A 24,706-nucleotide genomic window follows, 5' to 3' on the forward strand; every position below is an offset into this window, starting at 1 on the left:
CCAAATAAAGTGCAACGCGTTTCACGGGGTACAAACCCGCTTCATCAGGCAATAACAGATAGGAGTAAATAGCATCTGCCAGTATCAACGCTGAGTACCTCTGTCTTTACCTAGATGGGTTTTTAAGTTCTTTTAGTGTTTTTTATCCTGTTGGTGCCTCTGTTATCCTACTATCTTATGGATGATCTGGCTCTTCCTGCTGTAGATATACATTTTACTATTGCTGTATATGAACTTAGTTACAGAAAAACTATGTAAGTTTTACCAGCCTGTCCTTAATTTGAACTAGATAAAGCTGATAAAGAAAAAACATCTATGCCACATACCATGTATCAACCACAGATATGTGTAGTTACAAACGTCACTATTTGGCGGCATAAAACTGCAAACCAGAAGGCGCTTGTTGCCGGAAGATCGGAAGCTGAACTGCGCAAGAAGATGACAGCAACTGAAAATATTCAGAGTTGACATTCATTTTATTTAACCAGTATAGAAACTGGTTGTGAAAGGAAACTGGCACACCCAGGGGAGACCTGCAGACATCTCTTGAAAACAGTGTGCTAAGTTCTGAGCCAAAGTGACACTAAGGCCTCAATTCACTAATGGCAGCTTGGTAAAATAATTAACGTTGGTAAAATACAGCATTTGGTATTTTATACTTTTTTTTTCCAAATTCACTATGATTTCCTGCATGTGGTAGAATAAACATAATTCAATTCACTAAGCCCTGCTCGGCAAGTCTCACTTACCAGCTGTGGAGCAGGTCAGACAGGAAGCTGTGAGTCTGTGTGCATGAGTCAGGGTTTTCTGCCCAGTGCATCCCCAGCATCCCCTTAGATGTTACACTGTCACCAGAGGGAGCTCTTCTGTATACCAGTATACAGATATTTACATCTAAAGGGATACAGAAAAGCCTTTTAAAATGTCTCCTTCCTCTGCTCTATGTTCTGAAGTCCCGCCCTCCAGAGTATTGGACCAAATGGGGTGAGAAGCAGGACTGTATGGCTCTCCCTATTGGCTGTCTGCTACATCTGTCAATGTTACCGCATGGATAGTGTGAGTTATTGGCTGGTCAGAGCTGGAGGTATATACCGAACACTTTTCCTTGATTTACCACTTAATCTTTGCCAATTGCAATTTCTTGACATTCTTTGAGGTATTTACCACACAAGTTGGTGATTTACCTCACTAGTCGGTAATTTTACTTTTCATTGTGGAAATAGGTTCAGTGAATTGGCATTTGGCAAGGAGATCAGAAACAGCAGCTGTTTTTTGCATTACCAAATGTGGTAATGCTTAGTGAATTGAGGCCTAGAACTTGCAATGGTCTTTTTGTGACTGATGCAATGGGGGAGGGTCCACCGCTTCATCACACTCTAGTATGCAGTATACAGGTAGTCCTCGGTTAACAAACGAGATAGGGACTGTAGGCTCGTTCTTAACCTGAATCCATCCTTAACTCGAGACAGTGTCCGGATTGAGGTGATTAAAATGTTTTTAAGTACTTTTTGTAACGATTGGTGTCAGCACGCAGAGATAATCTGATTATTGATGATCTGCAGTATCACCAAGAATGCAGATATATACCCGATTATTGATGATCTGCAGAATCACCGATAATACAAATATATTGCTAACCTCTGGACACCTATAGATATGTGAGTGTTTGGTGTAACAGTAATACTTTGAGTGATGTACCTGCTGAGCAGGCGATATACAGTAAAGAGACACTGCTCTGAGAGCACAGGAACCTTCCAGCAGCCTGAGGCTCTCCGAGCGGAGGAGTCAGGCTGAAGACAGGAAGGGCCTAAGAGTGAGTGACACCTAAAGGTGGATGTCACTATCTGATCTGGAGACTATCTCTTAAAGGGAGAGATAGCTCTCGAGGTCGGGCATGCCGGGTCGGCAACACACTGACAGATAAAGTACAAAGACAGAAGGCTGATTCGGTATCTGATAAGTCAAGCGGGGTCTGGCAACGGAATATCAGATATACGAGGTACCGAATCATAAGACAGAGGAGTAGTCAGAAAAGCTATAAGTCAAAACATATATCAAACAATGCCTATTCTGGGTGCGAGGTCCTTGGTCTCAGCACCCCGGAACTAGTCTGAAGAATACACCGATGATAATACAGTTCCCTAGACTGGGTGCGAGGTCCGTAGTCTCAGCACCCTGGAACTAGTCTGAAAGATAACACAGATGGTAGTACGGTTCCCTAAGCTGGGTGTGAGGTCCTTGGTCTCTACACCCTGGAACTAGCTTGAGGCACAACACAGATGACAACACAGTTCCCTAAGCTGGGTGTGAGGTCCTTGGTCTCTACACCCCGGAACTAGCTTGAAGTATAAACAGAATACAATTCAAATAATCTGGCTAAGTGTGTATTCCCAGGTCCACCTGGTTCAAACACACTGAAGGATCTGACTAGGTCTGAGTGCTTCCACGTAGTGATCGCAGCGGCAGACAATTTGCAAGTGACCAGCAGGAACTATATATGGAGTAGTGCTCTCCAACACCACCCCTAATTGCTCAACCAATAGTATCCCGCTCAGGAGTCAGCTGATCGGCGTGGTCAGCTGACTCTTCCTGCTTAGTATAAGAATTCTGCCTCTCAGCGCGTGCGCGTGTATTCCTAAGCCTATGTGCACTAACAGACTCAGCCACACCAGATACACGCTGCCGCGTGCAAACCGCCGCGCTGGACGCGGAACCAGCCGCCTTACTGTTGTTGCATGCGGTGGCTTTTCCGCGTTCTGCCCTGCTACCAAACAACTGCCGCCCTGGACGCGGAATCAGCCGCCTGCTCAGTAGCACCTGTGGCGGCTTTTCCACGATCTCTCACACTTTTACATTCATATAAAGACACCAAGTGTGTGGGGGGAGGTGAGCAGCTACATACCGCACACCTCCCGTGCCCTGGCGTCACCCTCTGCCTCTACAAAACACCTCCGTATCATTACAGAGATCCGCGTCCTCTGAACCGGATACTGTTACTGTGCTGCGCATGCGCAGTATGCCGGGTTGCCTCCTGGCCTGCGTCAGAGTACGTGGATCTCTGTAATGATACGGAGGTGTTTTGTAGAGGCAGAGGGTGATGCCTGGACACGGGAGGTGTGCGGTATGTAGCTGCTCACCTCCCCACACACACGGCGTCTTTATATGAATGTAAAAGTACTTAAAAACATTTTAATCACCGCAATCCGGCGCTCACGGTGACGTCATCGACGGGGCGGAGGTATCGGCGGGCTGTTCGTATCGGCGGGGCGCTCGTAAAGCGGGCGTCCGTAACCCGAGGACTACCTGTACATTGTTTCATTATGAATTGATGAAAGTAATAACATATCATACTAATAATAATAATAATAATAACAACAACAGTAAAATACTACAACTACTACTAATAATAGGCTCTTACTTTCCTAGCCTGCTCCTTTTGTGTATAAGCACCTTTGTTTTTTCCGTACGCTACAGATTCTTCTTTCTGCCATGACAGCCTCAAGTTCCTATTTCCTCCTTTCTTTCTTTCACAGAAATAATCATTTTTGTTTAAGGTTTATTACATGGAAAAGTACATGATCCCAGATTGAATAGTGAGGTTGTAATTCAGTCTCAGGGCTGCAAATTTTGCAGCTCTATCCAAAGCCTTAAGCTATATTGTTGCAGACTTGGACATTATCCGTATCTCTAGATTGAATTACAGTATTGTACACATCCCAGTTGTCACATTGTACTATACAATTAGGACTGGGAGGAATGGACTTTTTCTTGCATCGGGAGATTTTATGATCATTTTCTTAAATCAAAAGTTAGATACTATGACATGCTGTTATGTGACATAAAATAATAAAGTCTAGTAAAAAATACTGTTCGTTGCTCTGAGGAGACTGCAAATAAAACATTTTGCTGTTTTTCCTGAATCATTGTCTGCTTTGGAACTCTACAGCCATTAAATAAAACAGCAAAGTACTGTTCAGGGTAGCTCAGCCCTATATTGCAGCATTATCAGGACTACCTCATGGTGATGACTTATAGTTAATAATGTTGTATATTGTCATATCTTATTAGTAGAGATGAGTGAATGGAAGGTATTTTCTAGTGTTAATCTCCCTGTGTGGCATATAGACAAGTATCATCATGAATAGCATATCTTTACAAGTGCCCACCTTCCTATTTGATCTGAAATGCCTTGTTGGGTGTTTATAGCAGGGAGCAGTAGAGTTGGATCATCCACAGGGCACCTTAGGCAGTTGCCTAGGGCCTGGAGAGACACTAGGGGCTTAGCTGATGCTAGCCTTGCTTCAAATCCCACCAAAAAAGCCATGTGGCGATTAAGGGTGGGCCCAAAGATGATACTTGCCTAGGGTCCCATTTCACCTTGTCAACGGAGTCCCCCAATCAATTGGTGGAAGGGCCTTTTAATAGGTAATAAGCCAGCTAGCTTTAAATATCAATTAATGCTAAAATCGTGCTTGGAAAGCAAATCTTGGAATACAGTACCTTCCTTCTCTAGATGAATGCTCGATCACAGGGAACACTGGGAAGGCTGCACACTAATTAGTGCTTGAGCACATCATGGTCACTTTTCATAGTTAATATATACTGTAGTTCCCTTATATATTTGTCTGTCCATTTCACAGTTCACATACCTGGCCAGAACAATGAGGTCACACCTTTTAATGGATAGTTCAAGCTCATTTATTAAAGTGGATGGCCAACAATTTTATTTTCCTGGCCAAACCATATGGAAATCCCAATTAAACAGAAGGGAGTATCCCCACAAACCCCTCCTCATACCCACAAAATTCATACAAAGCTCCATCAATAGTCTACTATTGTATGTGTCCAGAAGCAGATTCAAACCATTCAAAACATTACTCTGAAGAGAAAGGGATTTTCAAAAATAATACAAATAAGCAATAATAGTTAATAAACATGTTAATAAATACATAGAGATCTCTAAAACAGCCACACCTTTTGACATGGCATCTGTAATTGCCTGTCACAGTCGGAAACATACTCCTTGGTGTCTCAGCCATTTTTCTTACATTACTTGGTGCTGTGGCATTTTCTATAGACTTTGCTTTCTTAAAAATAATCCCAGGGTGTTCTGGGAGAATATCTCTCAACAACGGATCTTGTTTCAATAGAGATCTCCACGTATTTTTATAATCATATAGTTTAAAATAATTGTCTTTGTGTTTAATATTAAACCATTTTTCGTCCTCTTCTTTTTACAGCCTTTTTACAAAGCCTTTAGCAGTCCTCCACACTAGATGAGGGTGGTGAGTACCCATTAAGATAGGCTCTGTCCATAGTAGGATGTTGATATTAATTCCAACTACTGCCTATCATCCATGTGCCCTCCTTGGTCTGCCTAGGGTCTCATATGATGTATTTGGTGCTAATGGACCTCCAAATGCTATGCTTGATATTGTTGCAATCAGGACCTTAGGGGTCATGATACCCCCATCAATTTTCACTAACCGTTCCTTTTCTTCCAGCATCAAATCCAACTTCCTTCACCTCCCTTCCCCCCTCCCCCCCTTTTTTCCCTGCTTTGTTCTCCTTCTTTCCCCTCCCTCCCCTCCCTCCCCTTCCCTTCTCTTCCCGTTTTCCTCCCTTTCTCTTCCCCATCCCTGTTTATGTCATCTTATGCGGGTGATATTGTATAAAGAGTGTGAGGGTTTACTACACCAATATAATAACTCCTCTTTGTACATTCCATTTATAGCAGGGGCTCTTTCAGTTGCCACCTACCCCCTTTTGGTTCATCCACTGATACCCTGTGGAGTTCCAATGTACGAGTTCACTTAAAAACATCTTGTGAAGCCTGAGAGATGTAAGATCCTCAGGGTAAAATCTGCCATTCAGATAAGTTGAATTACTGTTCCAATCATGATTTATGGTATAGGAAAAGTTTCTTAACAAATGTTTTTATAGAATGCTTTATGAGTTTTTATCTGTTTTTTATATTTAATTGTATTATTTTTATTTCAATCGTGATAATTTTGTGCTTATTTACGATTATTGTATTAATATTTTTTTTACACTGTCAATTTATGATTATTGAGTTAATGCTTATGCTGTCATCAAACTGGGCTGTAAAATTGTTGCCCAGTGAGAAGTGACAATTGACTGATATAAGTCTTTTAATTGAACAATATTTTTTAAGTTTGATGTTCAAATTACATGCGGACATGCTTATATTCTTTATACCACTGAACGTGTTGTGAGCCAATGTTTATGCAGAGCGATTGTGCGCCTATTTGAACTGGTAATTAGTGCTCTGTTGCCACTGTCCGGTGGACAATAACATTTTTTGAATGATTCCAGCTATTGGTTGCCATTACCACGGCTCCAAAAGCATTTAAATACGCGTAACCGTGCGTGTGACGTCATCTGATGAAGGTGCAGCGCGCCAAAACGCGTAATGACGTCACACGCACATCGCAACTAAGCCCGGCCCATCGCCTCGCAAGACAAGCCTCCCGGAAGATCGGACACTGCGCTGCTGGCCACAGCGCGTGCATCATAGCCACAGAGGGGTGTAGCGGTTGGCTTGCCGCTGATAGGGGAATTTTAATCTGTTATACTGTAAGTATCCAATTTTATTTGTGCGCAGTAAAGCTTCATCCTTGGTAATGCACTTAGAGCGCTCCTTCCTTTCTCAGATGTCTTTGCATTTCCCTACATTGGAGCAGCACAGTGCTTGATTGCCAAGACTGGACAGGCAGCTGGATTGGATGTGACTGGTTTCTTTTCCCTGGGGTGGAGGCGCAAGGAACACTTTTGTTCGTCACATGAGTAGATGGTAGACTGTAATCAGTGATGCTCAACTATGTAGTGTACAGGAGCCAAAAAATAGATGCTGTCTACAGTAGTCACAATACATAAGTATAATAAAAGTGATTGATACAATAAATTAATATGCAGCAGATAATGGTATCACTGGAGAAAACCAGAGGGGCTGTGGATAAAGGGACTGGCCTATAAAACTGGCCTATAACATGCTCAGAGAAAGTGATTAGTGCAGTGATAGATGGAAAAAATGAACTGTACTAGAACAACAATAGATATGGTAATACAATAATCAATACAAATGAATTGATCAAAAATACAAATTAAGACACAAGTGCAAATAAAGTGACATGTATTATAAAACGTTCATGTACACTGTTAGCTATAAGAACAAGCAATCAAAGTATCTGACTGCAACACATATAAACAATAGCAACTACAAGAAGTGGACTTAAATGATATATGGCATTTGCACTGTTCCAAATGAAAAGAGCTGAAAACCTAACTTACCAGACAGTCACTAGTGCATAGAAGGCAGTCAGAGGAGGGGTACAGTCAGAGGAGGGGTACGATGGCCTGTCCTGCTTCTTCAGAGGCTTCAAAGCTCCAGCGATGATGTCATGTGGAGGCTTCCGGAAGGCATACCAATATCTACTGGAGGAATTATGGCACAAACCGACCTCATTCTCAACCTTCTACTAGACTGTGGGGCTGGGAATTGTACAAACTACCCAACCCCTCCCACTATGGCTAATGGTAATGGTATGGTCGCTGCATGGGATGATGTTGATGAGGTGTGGTGCAGTGGCGTTCCTACAATAGGGCGCAGGGGGGTGTGGCGCACCGGGTGACAGCCAGCCAGGCGGGTGTCGCCACGACCCCCCATTGTTGCAGACAGTGCAGGAGGGGAAGAGCAGCGCTGCAAGGAGGGGTGACTGGGATAGCGGCGGGGAGGGGGGAAAGATCCCCCCCTCCCTCACCTGGGTCCCCTCCTTCTGCCTCTCTTCCCCTCCAAATGACAGCGGGGGCAGTGGGCAACTTACAGTCAGGGCGGGCGGGCAGAGACTACTCACTTTACTTCTGCGTTCCAGCAGCTGGAACGCTGGGTCGCCATCACGTGTCTCTTCTGCGCCTCCAATGCTGTGACACGCATTGGAGGCTCAGAGGCACATGACGGCGACGGAGCGTTCCAGCTGCTGGAACGCAGACGTAAAGTGAGTAGTCTCTGCCCGCCCGCCCTCCCGCCCTTACTCTAAGTTGCTCGCTGCCCCCGCTGTCATTTGGAGGACAAGAGAGGCAGAAGGAGGGGACCCAGGTGAGGGAGGGGGGGGATCTTTCCCCCCTCCCCGCCGCTGCCTCCACTGCCCCTCCTTCTAGCGCTGCTTCCCCCCTCCTGGAGCAGCTTTACTGGGGGCAACTAAACTAGCTATACTGGGGGCAACTATACTATCTATACTGGGGCAGCTCTGGGGGCAACTATACTAGCTATACTGAGGGCAACTATACTAGCTTCACTTGGGCAGCTATACTGGGGGCAACTGTACTAGCTATACTGGGGGCAACTATACTAGCTATACTGGGGGTAACTATACTAGCTAATACTTTAAATTACAGTTAGCTCCACCCTCATCCGGTCATGACCACGCCCAATTTTTTGCCGGTTGTGGCCACGCCCATTTTTAAAGGGGGGGGGGGGTGGTGTCTTTTAATACCCAGCACCGGGTGCCAAATGCCCTAGGTACGCCACTGGTGTGGTGTGAATGTGGGAAGGACAGTTATATCCAAGGCAGATGTGAGGCTACATCTATCTTGCCTGATACATTAGCTTGTCAATGACCCTATCTGTTCAACAGACATGTACAGGGGTTGGACAAAATAATGGAAACACCAAACATTTTAGCATCATAATCTTTGAACATGTTTTAAGCAATCAAAACTTGACATATGTTAAATGTTTTTGTTTATTATTTTTGTTATTTGATATGTTTAATTAAAATAATTGTTTTTTACAGATATTTAAACCAAAGTTGGTTATTATTTATAAAAAATGGCAGATCTCTCAGACTTGATTGACACTAGATTGAGTGTGAGCTATTATTAGTAGTAGCTACCTAGGTGTATTTGTGAGAGAGTGACAGTAGATTGTTAGTTTGAGTGATAGATTGTAGTGTAGTGTCCTAGTAGTTGCTGTGTGGAGAGGGTTAGACAGAGCCAGCCAGGCCGCAGGCTTAGTGTTTGACAGAGTGAGAGAAGTGATTGATTAGTTGAGTGTAGTGCAAGTTTTTTTGTTTTGTTTTCTAAGTTCATTTTTTTTCTTTATTTTGTTTTTGATTTATTTTCTTTATTTCACCCCCTTATTTTCTTATCTGTTTTTTATTTCAAATTAGTTGGATTTATTTTACTTTGGTTCTGTCGCTCATACCCCTTCCCCAATAACGTTTTTGGCCCCAAAAGAATGGAGCGAGAGCAGCAGCAATTTCCTGCCACTCCTAAAAGAAAATGGAGTGATGGTGGTGTTGGTGGATCACGTCAAGTACGTGATCAGGTTGAGGGTGGCAGCAGCAGAAGGAAGCGTTCCGCCCTCATCAGAGATGTCTTCCCTGTGTTCACATGCAGGAAAATTTTGACAGAGCAGCATGCGAACAGGGTAGTTGGTTATTTTGATCAGGAACCCTCTACTCAGTGTGAGGAACTTGACGCTAGGGGCAGCAACACCAGTAGTGGCCAGGTTCCTCATGACCAGAACCCGACCGCAGCTGCTTCTCTTGACAAGGTTGCTTCCTCCTAGTACTCTCCTCCGGAATTAAAGCCAATGGGTACCGGTAAAAAAAAGAAAAAGTCAGATACTCACCTAAGGAGAGGGAAGGCTCGGTCCTAATGAGCCTTCCCTCTCCTCTCCCGGTGCCCTCGGTGCTGCGCTGGCTCCCCCGTTCGTGTCCGCCGCCGCAGGGACTTCGGAGGTCTTCGGGAGCACTCGGGCTTCCGAAGATGGGCCGCTCCATACTACGTACGCGCAAGCGCGTCTAGGGGGGGGGGGGTTGGGGCATGCGTAGTATGGAGCGGCCGCGTCATCGGGAGCCCGAGTGCTCCCGAAGGCTTCCAAAAGCTCCCTTCGGCATGCGGAAGTGGCAGTATTTGACCGAACTGGTCGAATACTGCCACGGGGGATCCTGCGCGGGGCCAGGCACCGGGAGAGGAGAGGGAAGGCTCATTAGGACCGAGCATTCCCTCTCCTTAGGTGAGTATCTGACTTTTTCTTTTTTTTATTGGTAAACATTCACTTTAAAGCATACCTATGTCAATGAGAGAGATGTGCAGAAGGATTGGGATGAGGCATTGGAGGAGACCATGGGACCAAGGTCCCAAGAAGTGATGGGTTCTGTGGTGACAGAAATGGCCCCTGTGTTTTCTTCATCCAGTAGTAATCCATCACAACTGGGAGCTTGTGCCACCACCAATCTACATTACCACCAGTCAACTACAGAGGTGTTTCGTGGCCAGGTGGAGGGTCCAGAAGGGTCACTTATGGGTTCCAGTGATTTGGTTAAACTGGATGATGTTTTGGATGATGAGGTGGCTGACCCACCGTGGTTTTCATCTGGTGGGTTAGGCAATAGCAGGCGTGAGCAGCATGGAGAAACAGAGCAGACGGTTGGCCAGCAACCTGCAAGTGCTTTCCCGTCTGTCAGTACTCACCAGTCCAATGCTGAGCATCGACGTGCTAGAGCAGGGCGCACCACTCGCACCACTGCTCCACGTGCACGCACGTCCCCTGCATGGAATTATTTTACTGTTGTGGTAGAGGATGAATCTAGGGCAGTCTGTTCTGTGTGCCATAAATCGGTGAGCAGAGGCAAATCGGGCACCGGGTTCGGCCTGTCCCTATCCAAACTGCTCAGTCCCATTCTAATTCAAATCCCTCTGCATGCCAGGCTGGAAGAGGACTCCAGACCTCGGCAAGCACCTCATCATCACCCTTGTTGGTTTCCTCTGAATCACCAGTGTTCCAGCGTCTGGCCTCTGTGCCAGAAATGTTGCAGAGGAAGTGGATGCTCCCTGCAAGGGATCCTTTTGTTGTGAAAAATAATGCGCTCCTGGCAAGGCTGTTTGGCCAACAGCTGCTGCCCTACTAGTTTGTGGACTGTGCCCCCTACCGCAGTCTGATGAACAGTGTTGCTCTACAATGACGGATCCCCAGCCACCATTATTTTGCCAGGAATGCTATCCCTGCCCCTCACCAGCACATTGTGGAGTGTGCCGGCCAGTTTATGGATCACGCTGTTGGTGGCAAGGTCCACTTCACTATGGATGGCTGGAGCAGCAGGCATGGGCAGGGAAAGTATCTATTTTTTACAGCCTAAACCAACTTTTACAGACTAAATTAAAATTTTGCTGTAATGACTGCCGTGGAACCACCTTTAGGACCCATGGCCTACGACAACTCCTGCTGCTCTCAAAAAAAATTATAATGACTGCTGTGAAACCACCTCTAGGTCCCATGGCCTACGACAACTCCTGCTGCTCCAAACAAAAATTGTGATGACCGCCGTGAAACCACCTCTAGGTCCCATGGCCTACAACAACTCCTGCTGCTCCAAACAAAAAATTATAATGACTGCTGTGAAACCACCTCTAGGTCCCATGGCCTACGACAACTCCTGCTGCTCCAAACAAAAATTGTAATGACTGCCGTGGAACCACCTCTAAGTCCCATGGCATAGGCAAACGCAGGGGGCAGGGGGGATTACAGCTACCCAGAATCCTCCCTCAGACCAGGGCCGGTGCAGTGTCTGGGGACAGGCAGAAGTTGAGACACCAGAATATCTGCAGTCATCCTGTAACTCACAGCACCACCCCCTTTCTTTCCCTGCTACAGTTGACTTTTGATGCAGCAGCAGTGTGTGCACAGAGAGAAACCGTAGCCAAGAATTGAACTTCATCCCAATCAGTAGATGATACCCCCTTTCTAATGAGAAATATTTTCCTTTTCACAAACGGATCATCAGGGGGCTCTGTATGGTTGATATTGTGGTGAAACCCCTCCCACAGTGTGATGTCAGGACCATGGTCCTGACATCATACTGTGGGAGCCTTGTTGCATTGTGGGAAATAACATCTGTTTCCAACTGCCAAAAAATCAAGCAGCATCTCCTTCCACTGACATCACTTGCCAGCAGTAAAAATGTCACCATATGATAAATGTCAGAATGTAAATCAGGGAGAGGAAAGATTTTACAATGGACAAACACTGACTAAATAATTTATACATAATTATTGTAAAAATGAAGCACTTTTATTACATTATTTTCACTGGAGTTTCTCTTTAACAGAGTCAGGAATGAGCACAGCCCTGAGCCCCTGCTTGGTGAATGCTGCACTTTCTTCTTCATTAGCAATGTCACTTGTCCTCATTATTATCTGTATACAAACTGCTCCTGATCGATCCTGATGTTGATCGGGAGCAGATCGGGCATTTAGGAAATAATTGTCAGATCTTCTCAGTCGGACAGGAAATTGCATTATGTGTACCCAGCATGATGTCCTACCATATTATTATACTGTATTGTGTGTGGCTGAGGGAGACCTTTCAGGAATCCCCCCCCCCCCCTTGAAAATCCTGGGCTTGCTCTTGCATGGTCTACGACAACTCCTGCTGCTTCCAAAACAATTATGATGACCGCCGTGTAACCACCTCTAGGTCCCATGGCCTATGACAACTCCTGCTGCTCCCAAAACAATTGTAATCAGGATTGTGATTCAGCCACCACTAAAGCCAAAGTTATCAGCAGAACTGCCAGGGAACTGGTATTTGTTTAAAAGGAAACATCCATTACGTTCCCTTTAACATTGTGGAAATGGTTCCACCTGAATGCGGAATTCCGCGGAATACCTACGGGGATCCGCCGGAATGTAACGGTGACGTAATTTCGTTACCGCGGAATACGGAATTACCGCGATATCGGAAATCGCCTGTTCCGATCATCCCATTGGGGATTCCAATATTAAATTGCTTTTAATGGTATCAAGAAAATTGAACTTGTACAAAAATGAATCCTCCCACCCTAAAAACACTTAAAAACCTTGTGGAGCACTCCCATGCATAACCCACAGCACCGCACTCACACCTCACCCACACTTGGTACCGGTACCACTCCGGGATTTTCTTTAAATTGTAGGAGAGGAACAGAGGGATGTTATTGCTGGGGGTCAAAGCACGTAACGCTGGCAAAGCAGGTGGACCATGGAATAAAGCAAGATTACTAGTAGCTGGGTAAGCAGGCAGTTAGTACAGCAAGAGTGTCCGCAGTACTGCTGGTATTCTCTCCACTCCAACATCCAGTTATTGGAGCCCATCAAAGCCTTGCTCCTCGGTAAGCTGTCTCCTGTTTGCTGCTACACCGCTCAACGAAAACGTCCAATCCAGCCAGCCCAGCGGGGAGCGGTGGCTATACAGGAATCCACATGTCCACGCCGCATATTATTGCACATGATCATGGGTCTCACAGGCTGTAGGTGGTTGGAAAGGCAGGTCCAGGTATTGCCATCTTCTGAATTTTATATTGGAAAAATAAAACAATTTAGCATATCATTGTAATGTGTTTTTATGGTTGAATTGCTATCAAAGGCAATTTTAAAATTTAAAAGTAAACTAGGGCTTCAAGATCAAGCAGTTATGTGCATTTGCAGCAGTTGCTTTTGTCTTGATTTATTACCCACAATCCATTGCAATATATGCTGCATTGCAATATGATGTACAATAGGAAGGGGTACATAACTGAGATCTGACCCTAATCATATCTATCCTGCAAATCCTGGAAATGGTGCTGGGAGGTAGATGATGCCTGTAATGCTACATATAATAGAGTTCACCTTATATGTAGATCGTTTCTGAATACTGGGATCTAAGCTCTAGAAATGTTGAACAGTTCATAAAATTTCAGCATTAATAATAAGAGAGAGATGACTCGTGGTGTTTGCTGGATGATACACTGAAAGCTTTTGCATATATTACTGTGAACTGAGATTTTGACTTTCATTACTTAGTTTATATCCTAGTGTCCTCTGTACAACTCTGATTGACACTGTATGCCTGAAGGCAATGAAAAGATTAATAGCTCCATTGAAGAATATCTGCTGATAGTGACTATTAAAAATCTTACGAGGAACCATTGGCAAAGCAGAATTATATACTGAGATTGTTTTGTTTTATAGCTTTATAGTGCTTTTTATATATAACATAGAATTTAAAGCTATTTTAACAAATGTTTCTGAGATTCTCCCATCAGGAGGTATAACCCTTGTGTTATTAAGAATATATAGTACGTAGGTAAGATGGACTTAAACAATTGACAACTTTTGGTTTTAATAACACTGTAGACACAAAATCACAAGGCAGCTTAGGAGGAACCAATAGCTTTTAATGAACTGAAACGAAAGCAACCAAAAATCCCTACAGTTACTGCTGTATACGTCCAGCAGTGCCTGTTTAAGGATAAATATTCTTATTATTCATGAATCCCATTGCTAAATAATTTAAAACTGATTTCAGTCATCATGGTGAAATAGTCTGAACTAGCTTTATCCATGTTAAGGTGGCCACACACCATACAATTTTTTAAATATCTGTTCAATTTAAGAATTGCAATCAATTTTTCTGACTGATTGTAACATTTCAAAATTATGACCAATGTACCACACACGTATGTTAAATTTTTCCTCCAATTATGATAAAAATGATTGGATTCTCTGACAAAATTGCTAGGGTGTGTATATTAATAAATTGGCAATCTAACACACACCATACAATCTTTAGAAAGATTGAAGAGAAATATCTTGCATTCCGGATCGATAAAAATCAAAGAAAATGGGAAATCCGATCGGATTTTTCAGTCGAATGAAAAAAAAGCTTTCGATTTTTTTTCGGGAGATCTGATCGTTTTTTATCGAATTACCGTAAAATCGGATCATTTTATTGTATCATGTGTGGCCACCTTTAGGCTGCTATCTGGATTTGAACTCGGACTCCCAAGTCCAAATCAAGGTAGCAAGGTAAAGGTGGCCACACACGATACAATAAAATTAACTCGATTTTACGGCAATTTGATAAATATGATTAGATCTCCCGAAAAAAATCAAAAGCTTTTTTTTCATTCGACTGAAAGATCAAATCGGATTTCTCTTTTTTTTCTTTTGATTTTTATTGATCTGGAATGCTGGAAATTTTTCTTCAATTTTTCTTAAGAGTGTATGGTGTGTGTTAGATTGTCAATTTATTAATCTACACACCCTAGAAACTTTCTCAGAGTTTACAATAATTTTTATCATAATTGGGGAACAAACTGAATATATACTGTATGTGTGGTACATTGGTCAGATTTTTTAAATGTTACAATCAGTCAGAAAAATTGATTGCAATTCTTGAATTGAACAGATATTTTAAAAATTGTATGGTGTGGGGCCACGTTTACACGGATAAAGCCACTGCAGGCTCTCTCTGACCATAGGTATGGCTATTAGTAGAGGATGTGTATCTAACAGAGTCATCTTCTCATGGTGGTAGCTGTGTATTTGGGGAGGGGGAAGTCAGTATTTCTAGTAAACATGTTGTTATATTTTATCAAATCTGTATTTTAGCATAGGTATTTTTCTCTGATTTGTCCAAAAATGGTTTGTCATATCAGCATTTTCAAAAAACGACTGAACACAGTTTAAACAGTCTACATAACACAATCAAAGTGTATTTTTATTGAAACATGCAACTCTTCATGTTCCCAGATCCTGAGGTCCTCACACATTTTTGGCACAGCTCAAATTAATTGATGGGACTGAATCAATTGTGGTTCATCAAGTAGAACACATTTCCCCATTTCTCAGTCCATCCTAAACACCAGCATGGATATGGCCTTCGAGGACTGGAGTTCAACATCTTTGTGAGGGATACATTTATTTAACACATCCTGGAGTTTACATTGAGAGAGAATGCTGTTTGCCAGCTAGATTACAGTACACATCACAACAAGGACATCTCTCCATACAGGAACCTCAGTAGCTTCACTTGGTAGGATTTTTTCTTCCCCTGAAATACTTGCTTAGAGTATACACAACCCGGTATATGATAAATGCCGCATAAATCCCTTAGGTAGTATGCAACCACAGCATCAGCTTTCATCTGCTGTATCCACAGGTAACAATAGCAGATTTAAAACTTTCCGCTTAGCCAGGCACTTATTCCAAGACCCCTGAAGTTCTATGCTGCCAGTGATTAAACTCCAAACGCATCAAGATTGTTAAATAATTGTTTCACATTTGTACATCATGAAACAGTCTGTCTTGATGATACAGACAAGCAACGTTTGTTGGATTAGCAGACATTATCTTACATCGTTTGGAGCATGGCAGGCAGCGACTACTGATGTCCACATAATGGAGATTTAATGAACGTGTACTCTTGGCTCCATTGATCATGCATATTCATTTTAATGGAGGAGAGCTGGAAGAAGAACAAAAATGATGTCTAATACCACCATCTCTATGAGAACATAGAAAATGACAGGAATCATAATATACAACCCAACTTGACTGCTCACTTTTTCTGGGCAGTGTTGGGCTGAGAGATTAGGGAATAGCCATACTGACATAATATAGTTGCCCAATTTGACTTGGTTTGGCTTTCACTTGAAGATTTTTAGAATTGCTCACGTGTAGCAGAAGTCATAGAGAAACACGTGACCAGTATGATCTACTGATAAATGTGAAAGACTCTGACTTGCTGTGATCACCTTACCTGAAACATAAAACAGAAGTGACACATGATTGTGACCATCACCTCAGACACCATCACCTGATCAAATGGATCACATGAGTTCTGCTACAGAAGACCAACTGTAATGTTTGTACACAGCTTCATACTCAATACTTTATTAAAATACTCAACATTGTTTTTCACTGAAGCCCAAAGTGATAACATGCCCAAATAATTGGGAAAATACATTGTTGTTCCCAATAGAGAAACTTTGTCGAAAAGGGGAAAAAATCAATACAATGCAAAGTTAAAAATTAGACAAGAGATCGAGAAATGATTGATATTCGCCACGCAATTTGTTCATGTTGTTTGATCCACAATTAGCCTGCACGTCATCATCTTTACTTTTAGCAGACAAGAAAAAAGTATACAGCACTATCTGCCATTTTTATACTCACATTGCTATAGGCTAAAAGGTTGATTTTTTTTATAGATATACATATGCACAGAGGGAGATACTGGTTGGTTGCTTGGCAGTTGGAAACAGTTGTTATTTCCCACAATGCAAGAAGGTTCACGGACAGGAAACTGTCAGGACATAGGTCCTGACATCACACTGTGGGAGGGGTTTCACCACAGTATCAGCCATACAGACCCCTCCGATGATCTATTCGAGAAAAGGTAAAGATTTCTCATGGTAAAGGGGTATCAGCTACTAATTGGGATGAAGTTCAATCCTTTGTAAACAGTTCCTCTTGAAAGTGTACCTGAAGGGAAAAAGTGCCCTAAAAGGGTACTTACCTCAGTAGAGGGAAGCCTCAGGCAATCTAGAGGCTTCCCCCACCCCCCTTGCCTCCACCAATCCCATGCTGGGACCCTCCTGATCTTCTTTACCAAGGGCTTGCTGAAGAGTGCATATGGCCATGCTTCCATCTGTGAACGAGTACGGCCACACTGTGCAGGATGCCTTGCGCATTTGAAGTAGTACAAAGTCACATGGACTCGGCTTTTTGGTGACGGTGTCAACTCTGTGCCACTGCGTGGGCGCAATGGTCCCAGTTCTGGATCAGTGGTCTCAGGGAGGAACTGGGAAGCCTCTGGAGGATCCAGAGATTCCTCTCTACTGAGGTAAGTATCTGACTTTGACTTTTTTAAACTTACAGGTTCACTTTAACCTAAATATATAGAATATCTGACAATTGATGCATGTTGAAAAAAGTGCATTGAAAAACCAAAAGATGGCAGATATCTAGTTTTATAATCAACATAAAAACATGCAAACTAAGACTTTATTTTACAAATATTCACACTGGGCTGTGTATCATTATCTACAGCAGGATTTCCTGTAGAAATACTAATATTTGTCTAATGTCCTTCAAGTCTGTTATTAACATCAGTGAAGATTAGCGGAAACAGAGATGTGTGCAAGAAGTCTAAAGTGCAGTAATGGGGGAAGACTGAGTGATTAATTTGTAGTGTGATAACCCATGATATAATTGCACTTAATTTAGTGTGAAGTTTTACCAGGGACTCCTGTGGCTAAGGATATAATGCTTTTCTGCCCAGCCATTACATTGTGCTAATTTGTCATGAACATAAATTATTTCAAAACCAGGGCTAGCATTAGGCGGAAACATAATCACAATGACAACAGTTTCCAATATCGACTTGTTTGTGGCAACTGCCTTTCAGTGTTTGTTACTATGGTGTTCTTGGGGATCATAGGTGGTCAGAATATTTCAATACCTTAAAGGTCTACCTCAGCTGAAAATAAAGAATTCTGTGTGTATTATTTTGTGATGCGCACAAACCCTAGCAGGAAACAAATTGTTTTTCACCCGCAGGCATGTTAAAAAGACGCTGGGAAATTTGGGCGCAGGAAGAGGCAAAAGATAGCTCAGCCTGGTCTAGCAGATTTCCCGGCTATTTTCAGTACTGTTCTCCTACTGATAACCTAATCAGTTAGGGGGAGACGTAATTCGATCTATTCTCCAGCTATTGCTGGCAACTGAATTATGCTGTGTATATCGTAATTTGGGCTCCGACTATTGGTGGTGCCCAAATGACGCAGTGGAGTAGTAGAATGAATAAGCTAATAAAAAAAAAGGTATAAAAGCCCCATCATGGTGGGGATGAAGCTTAGCATGCTACCAACTGTGCCATACAAACGCAACAAATGAACATAGGCAAAGGACCATATTTATTTTCATGTGGTTTTATGCGACTCATTGTTGATTTTAAGTTATTTGCAGACCTTTTTGGCATATTGTCCTTGAGAGACATGCCGTTGTGTTAAAACGTTTGAATATTTTATATGCAGCAATAAAAATTGTTTATTTGTAACCAGAGTGCCGACCATTGGCTTATTTATTGGTTGTCCAGTAACCGTTGGTCTGAGCACCCAGGAACTCATGGGCTACACCCTGTGGTGTGCACCATTTCCCTCACTTAAACTTTATTTACAAATCACTCAGTGAGCGCCACTATAGCCGTAATTCACATTATGACTTATGGCGATGCCCAAATTACCTGTCTCATGTGGCATGACTTATTTTAATTTCCTACAGGGCATCCCCATTGGTATAGACCAATAAACAGTATTTGCGGAAAAGTCAAATATGCCAAGCAAAAAATAAAAATGAGCTCTGACAGGGCTTATGGAAATTTCCTATCCCACATCCCCAGTGGTACTGGCCAATGGTTTCCCATTGGGCTTGCATCTTTTATTGTCCATTTTCCACTGAGATCTCCCTAAAAGAAATATTCCCTTATTCAAGTGCTGCAGTGTGAATCCACCTATGTGGATGCTTTTGACAATTGAAGGGAGGCAAAATTATCTCATGCTCAGTACTCATCATGAGGACATTACATAAGTACAGTCATATATGATTTTAGCTAGTGGGATGAACCTCTCACATGATCCAGTCAGAAGCAATAGTTAAAGTGTACCAGAGATCTGAAAAAAAGATTTGATACTCACCCGCGGCTTCCTCCAGCAGCATAAACACATCCCACGCCGTCCTTCCACGGTCTGCCGTTTAGCCACGATCAGCCCCAATAACAGGCTCAGCTGGGTCCAGTCTGGGTCCGCGCATGTGCAGAAGACCCAGACTGGACCCAAAAGAAGCATGGTACCAAGGCTGATTGTAGCTGAATGCTAGACCGCAGGAAGATGGCGGGGGACTCAGACGTGTTTATGCTGCTGGATGAAGCTGCGGATGAGTATTAAATCTTCTTTTTTTTCAGATCTCTGGTTTACTTTAAGAGTAACAAAGGGCTATGAGAATGTAACTCAGTCTAGCATTTATATCAAGGTTTACAGTCCATTCAAAATTTCATATACGGTATCAAGGATACAATAGCTGTAAAGGGAGACTGCAGGTTCCAAAGATCAGTAAGCAGAGTGGTGATGAGGAATCAATCAATACTTCCCCACTTAGATATTCAGTACATCCCCAAAGAATTATCTAACCACTCCTCTTCAGTTCCATTTTATAGTTTCTCAAAGAAGTAAAATAAATGTCATACATTTACGTTCCACCATCTTCATCCACAACAAAGCCTTTACTCCATAGCAGTGGAGTTTTCAGTCCCATTCCTTCTCCATAGTGGCGTCCAGGGGTGCAGCTAAGGTTTTTGTGGCCCCAAGCGGACTGTAGCAAGAGGCCCTATCCTGCGGCGCGCGAAGCGCGCCGCGGCGAAAAATGGGTGTGGCTATCCCGCATAAGTGGGCGTGGCCATGACATGTGGGTGGAGCAGGAGGGCGGATTGGGGCGGGGCTGTTTGCGGGGAAAAAATGGATGTTGGGGTGATTGAGGCGCGCGTAGCGCGCCGAAAGATTGGCGCGGCCATGACATTGTATGGGCGAAGCTTAACCGTAGCACAGCAAATATAGCCAACTATGACCATTAAATAATAAATGCAGCAACAGTTACCCCAGACACCAGAAAATAAAAACGCAATTTGGGCCACATTTCAGCAGAAATCAAACGCAATTAGGGCACATTTTCAGCAGAAATCAAACGCAATTAGGGCACATTTTCAGCCGAAATCAAACGCAATTAGGGCACATTTTCAGCAGAAATCAAACGCAATTAGGGCCACATTTTCAGCAGATATCAAACGCATTTAGGGCACAGTTCAGCAGAAATCAATCGCAATTAGGGCCACATTTTCAGCAGATATCAAACGCATTTAGGGCACAGTTCAGCAGAAATCAATCGCAATTAGGGCCACATTTTCAGCAGATATCAAACGCATTTAGGGCACAGTTCAGCAGAAATCAATCGCAATTAGGGCCACATTTTCAGCAGATATCAAACGCAATTAGGGCACAGTTCAGCAGAAATCAATCGCAATTAGGGCCACATTTTCAGCAGATATCAAATGCATTTAGGGCACAGTTCAGCAGAAATCAATCGCAAATTCGCAATTAGGGCTGCGGCTGCAAAAAGAAAAGAATTTACTCACCTGGCAGGCTGGCACTGGCAGAAGTCTTCTCTCCCTGGTCTCCTCTCCCGGCCGGCTTCTCAGGCGCGCAGTTCCCACGGAGCTCCCTTCCTGGCTTCCTCCTCCAATCTCCCGCGCTGATTCATGCAGGGCTACGGGTCGGGAAGATGGCCACCCGAAGCCCTGTACTGGAGACATAGTCTCCAGAGCAGGGCTTCGGCGGCGGCCATCTTCCTGTAGCCCTGCTCTGCTCTGCCAGCCTGGCGGGGCTGCGGGGAAAAAGTGACGTCACGCCGACGTCACGGAGCCGCCGAGGCCCCTAAGATTGTGAGGCCCCAAGCGACCGCTTGGTTCGCTTTATGCCTCGCGGCGCCCCTGGTGGCGTCCATACTCAGTTCCTCCCTCAGTGGCCAGTGTGAGGTTGGCTTTTGGCTTCCTGGCTATGGTGAGAGAAGTGACAATGATCCAAACTACTTACTGCTAAAACCTGAATTCATTGCACATCAAACGGTACACAAACAGATTTCACATTGGATTTCAGACTGATCACACTGAATGTACTGTGTACTATCTCTGTGGCTGGATATACAGTATGTTGTACTTTTGTCCTAGGAACATATAACTATATGCAAGCATGTTTGGACTATGACATAGCATTTCACTTTAAATTTAACTGATTCACAGAAGGCGTTATATACATTTGTGTGCAGACAGGCTGGAGTCAGTGTTCTCCAATGTTCAGCTGAATTTAATCATAATTTATTAATTGTCCATGTGGTATTGCTAGACTAAAGGTTCCTTACTGTGCATTCAAGGAATATGTTGGTGCTTTAAAAAGGAACAAAAATAATAATGTTAATAATAATAATTTTAGTGAAAGGTACCACATGGATGCTGCATATCTGCAGATGTGTCTGTTCTTAAAAATAGCCATAAATGGATCAATTTTGAAATGATTGATAAATTGTTTAAAATGTTTTCCTACACAGCAGATTAATGTTGAATTATTTTCTAGACTTGGATTGATAACACTGGGGTGAAATAATTTCAGTCATATGGAGTATTTTAGAAGTTTATCATTTTTGAGAATGGAATATACCGGTATATATATATATATATATATATATATATATATATATATATATATATATATATATTTTGATCTAATCTATGACCAGCACACAGTTCACTAATTTTTCCACTTCTTTAACTTTTATTGATCACTTATAACATTGATAATTAAAAAAATATTGGTATCATGTATATGTAATAAAAATGATCAGAGTACTGCTTCTGATATTTCATTTTTTTTTAAATGTACACAGTTATGGCCAACTTTAGTCTTTCATTGAATATTTATGGTGTAGGTGTGAATATTAAACTCATACATTTACCTCCTTTTTGATCCACAGCTGTAACTTTGAAATATTTACTAAAGAACTGAAATAAACACTGAATTTTATTGCAAAGGACACTCAGACATTCAGATTTTTCCTACTACATATATGGCAGGTATTAGGCCCGGTTCACACTTGCGGTTGTTTGCCAAACGGACCGGATGACCTGACCGGATCCGGACCGGATCCGGATCGGAACCGTACGGTTCTGATCCGGATCGGATCCGGTCAGGTTGCATCAGGTGTCCATCAGGATGCGATCCGGATCCATTTGGCAAAAAAACGTTAAAAACAAAAAAAAAGTTGGGGGTCTGGGAGGTCAGCAGAAGGGGGACCTGTGGAATCAGGCCCTCTGCTGTTTAGCACTCACCTCCACCTGCGACATGCTGCCAACATCTCCGGATCCGGATCCAGCTGTGCTGCTCCACTCCAAAATGCTTGCCCATGTGTCCCCATCCAATATCGCCGCAACAATCCCCATAGGAAGTGGGGTAGAACATCCGGATTTCTCAGCCTGTGTGTTGTGCGCTCTCCGGTTCCCATTGGTTTGTATTGGCCGGATGGTGCAGTCCGGCTCCGCCCCGGATACGGCTGCCGGAGGAGCCGGATGAAAAAATAGCGCATGTTGGAACGGAGGCCGGAGTCCGGATCCGGCCCGGATCCGGTCCGGCTCCGGTTCGGCAGAACGGACGCATGTGAACGGACGCATAGGCTTTCATTGCTATGCCGTGCGTCCGTTCCGTCCGTTCTGCAAGCGGTGCGGCTCCGGCACGGCGATTCCGGAGGGCCACCGCAAGTGTGAACCGGGCCTAAGTGAGGATAATCACTGTATGGCGAGCTGGAGTCACCTGTACATTTTGTCAGCTATCTGCAACAATAACTATGTTATAACAACCGGGCAGAGTGCACTTTATGTGTTATATTTCTGAAATATACTTTCCATTTTCATTTCAAAAAAGGACGAGAAAAATATTTATGCTTTTACCATTTGACATTTTCAAGACTCCACAAATATAAAAAAAATGCACCCAAACCATTTCAGGAGAGCTCAGTACAGCTTGATGTTGGGTTATTATTTATTTCTAATGTTTTACTGCCTATAGATCAGTTGCAGGAAATGACATCCTTTGCAGCAAAATGAACATCAAAATACTGCTTCAGCTGTCAACAAGAAAAGGGAAATTATTCAGATATTTTCTGCTGCCAAACATCTGCTTTCTTTCATAAAATCACATCTCCTTCTTTGGTCCAGCATACAAAATTAGGCCTGAAAGTTGTAACTCTGTTGCCTGGCAACGATGATGCCGAAACATCAGCTGTGCTTGATGATATGGAAAAGGTCAGTTAATGTGGCGGGCCTGTCTCCATAAATATGTTATAATGGCACCCACATTTTTTTTTAACCTCTGTAAGACATCACAATTCGTTGTATTGCTCTTTACATTGTATTTCTCATTTTTTAATAAAAGCATAACTAAGACTAGAGGGGATGTCAAATGCAACAGAAAAGTATAACCAGAGGAAAGAGAAAAAAAAGCAGAGAAATCATCTGACTGCTGCTGACTATCCTGCTGAGCTGCCTCGGGCTCTTACACATTTCCATTGAGTTATTTTATGATCAGGCCAGTATGTTATTGAAATATTATCTCTTTAGCCTTTCTCATTCTGGTAAGAAATGACAGTCTCTGAACAGTAATAGACACTGAGAACAAAATGTGAAGCTACGAATAAAATCTAGCTGGGTCAGAAATTGCAGCTTTGTTCAATACAGCCTGGTGAAAACAATGCCTGTGCCAGTGCCCATACCTTCTCACAACTAGTGTCCATTCCAATGCCTGGGTGTTAGTGTGCTATAGAATAGGCAGAGAGCAGACTGCTTGCCAGGGGTATAGCTTAAAGGGTACCTGTAATGTTCTGGAAAAACCTAAGCTTCTTTGCTTAAAGTGGACCTGAACTCTTGCACACGATAGAAGGAAAACCAAGAGAAATGCACCCTGTATGCATTTAGAGAGGGTTGCCTGTTTAATTCCCCCTTATCTGTGACTTGGCACAAATTGTAATTTGATCCCTCAGCTGTGTCAGCTGACTGCCACAGCAGAGATCTCGTTTGTAAGCACAAGATAACCCATACGCTAACAATATGTCTGCTTCCATGAAAGCAGTGGACAAGCTGCAGATTTACAGCAGGATTTGTATCAGCTGTAAGGTTATTATGCTGCTGCTTATCTTTTAGAGGAGAGAAAAAGTTCTGAGTTCAGGTCCGCTTTAACTCATAAAGTAGTATTTGGTCAGTTTTAGGGATGAGTGAAATTGTCCC

Source organism: Hyperolius riggenbachi, chromosome 5 (assembly GCF_040937935.1).
Source record: "Hyperolius riggenbachi isolate aHypRig1 chromosome 5, aHypRig1.pri, whole genome shotgun sequence".
Lineage (NCBI taxonomy): Eukaryota > Metazoa > Chordata > Amphibia > Anura > Hyperoliidae > Hyperolius > Hyperolius riggenbachi.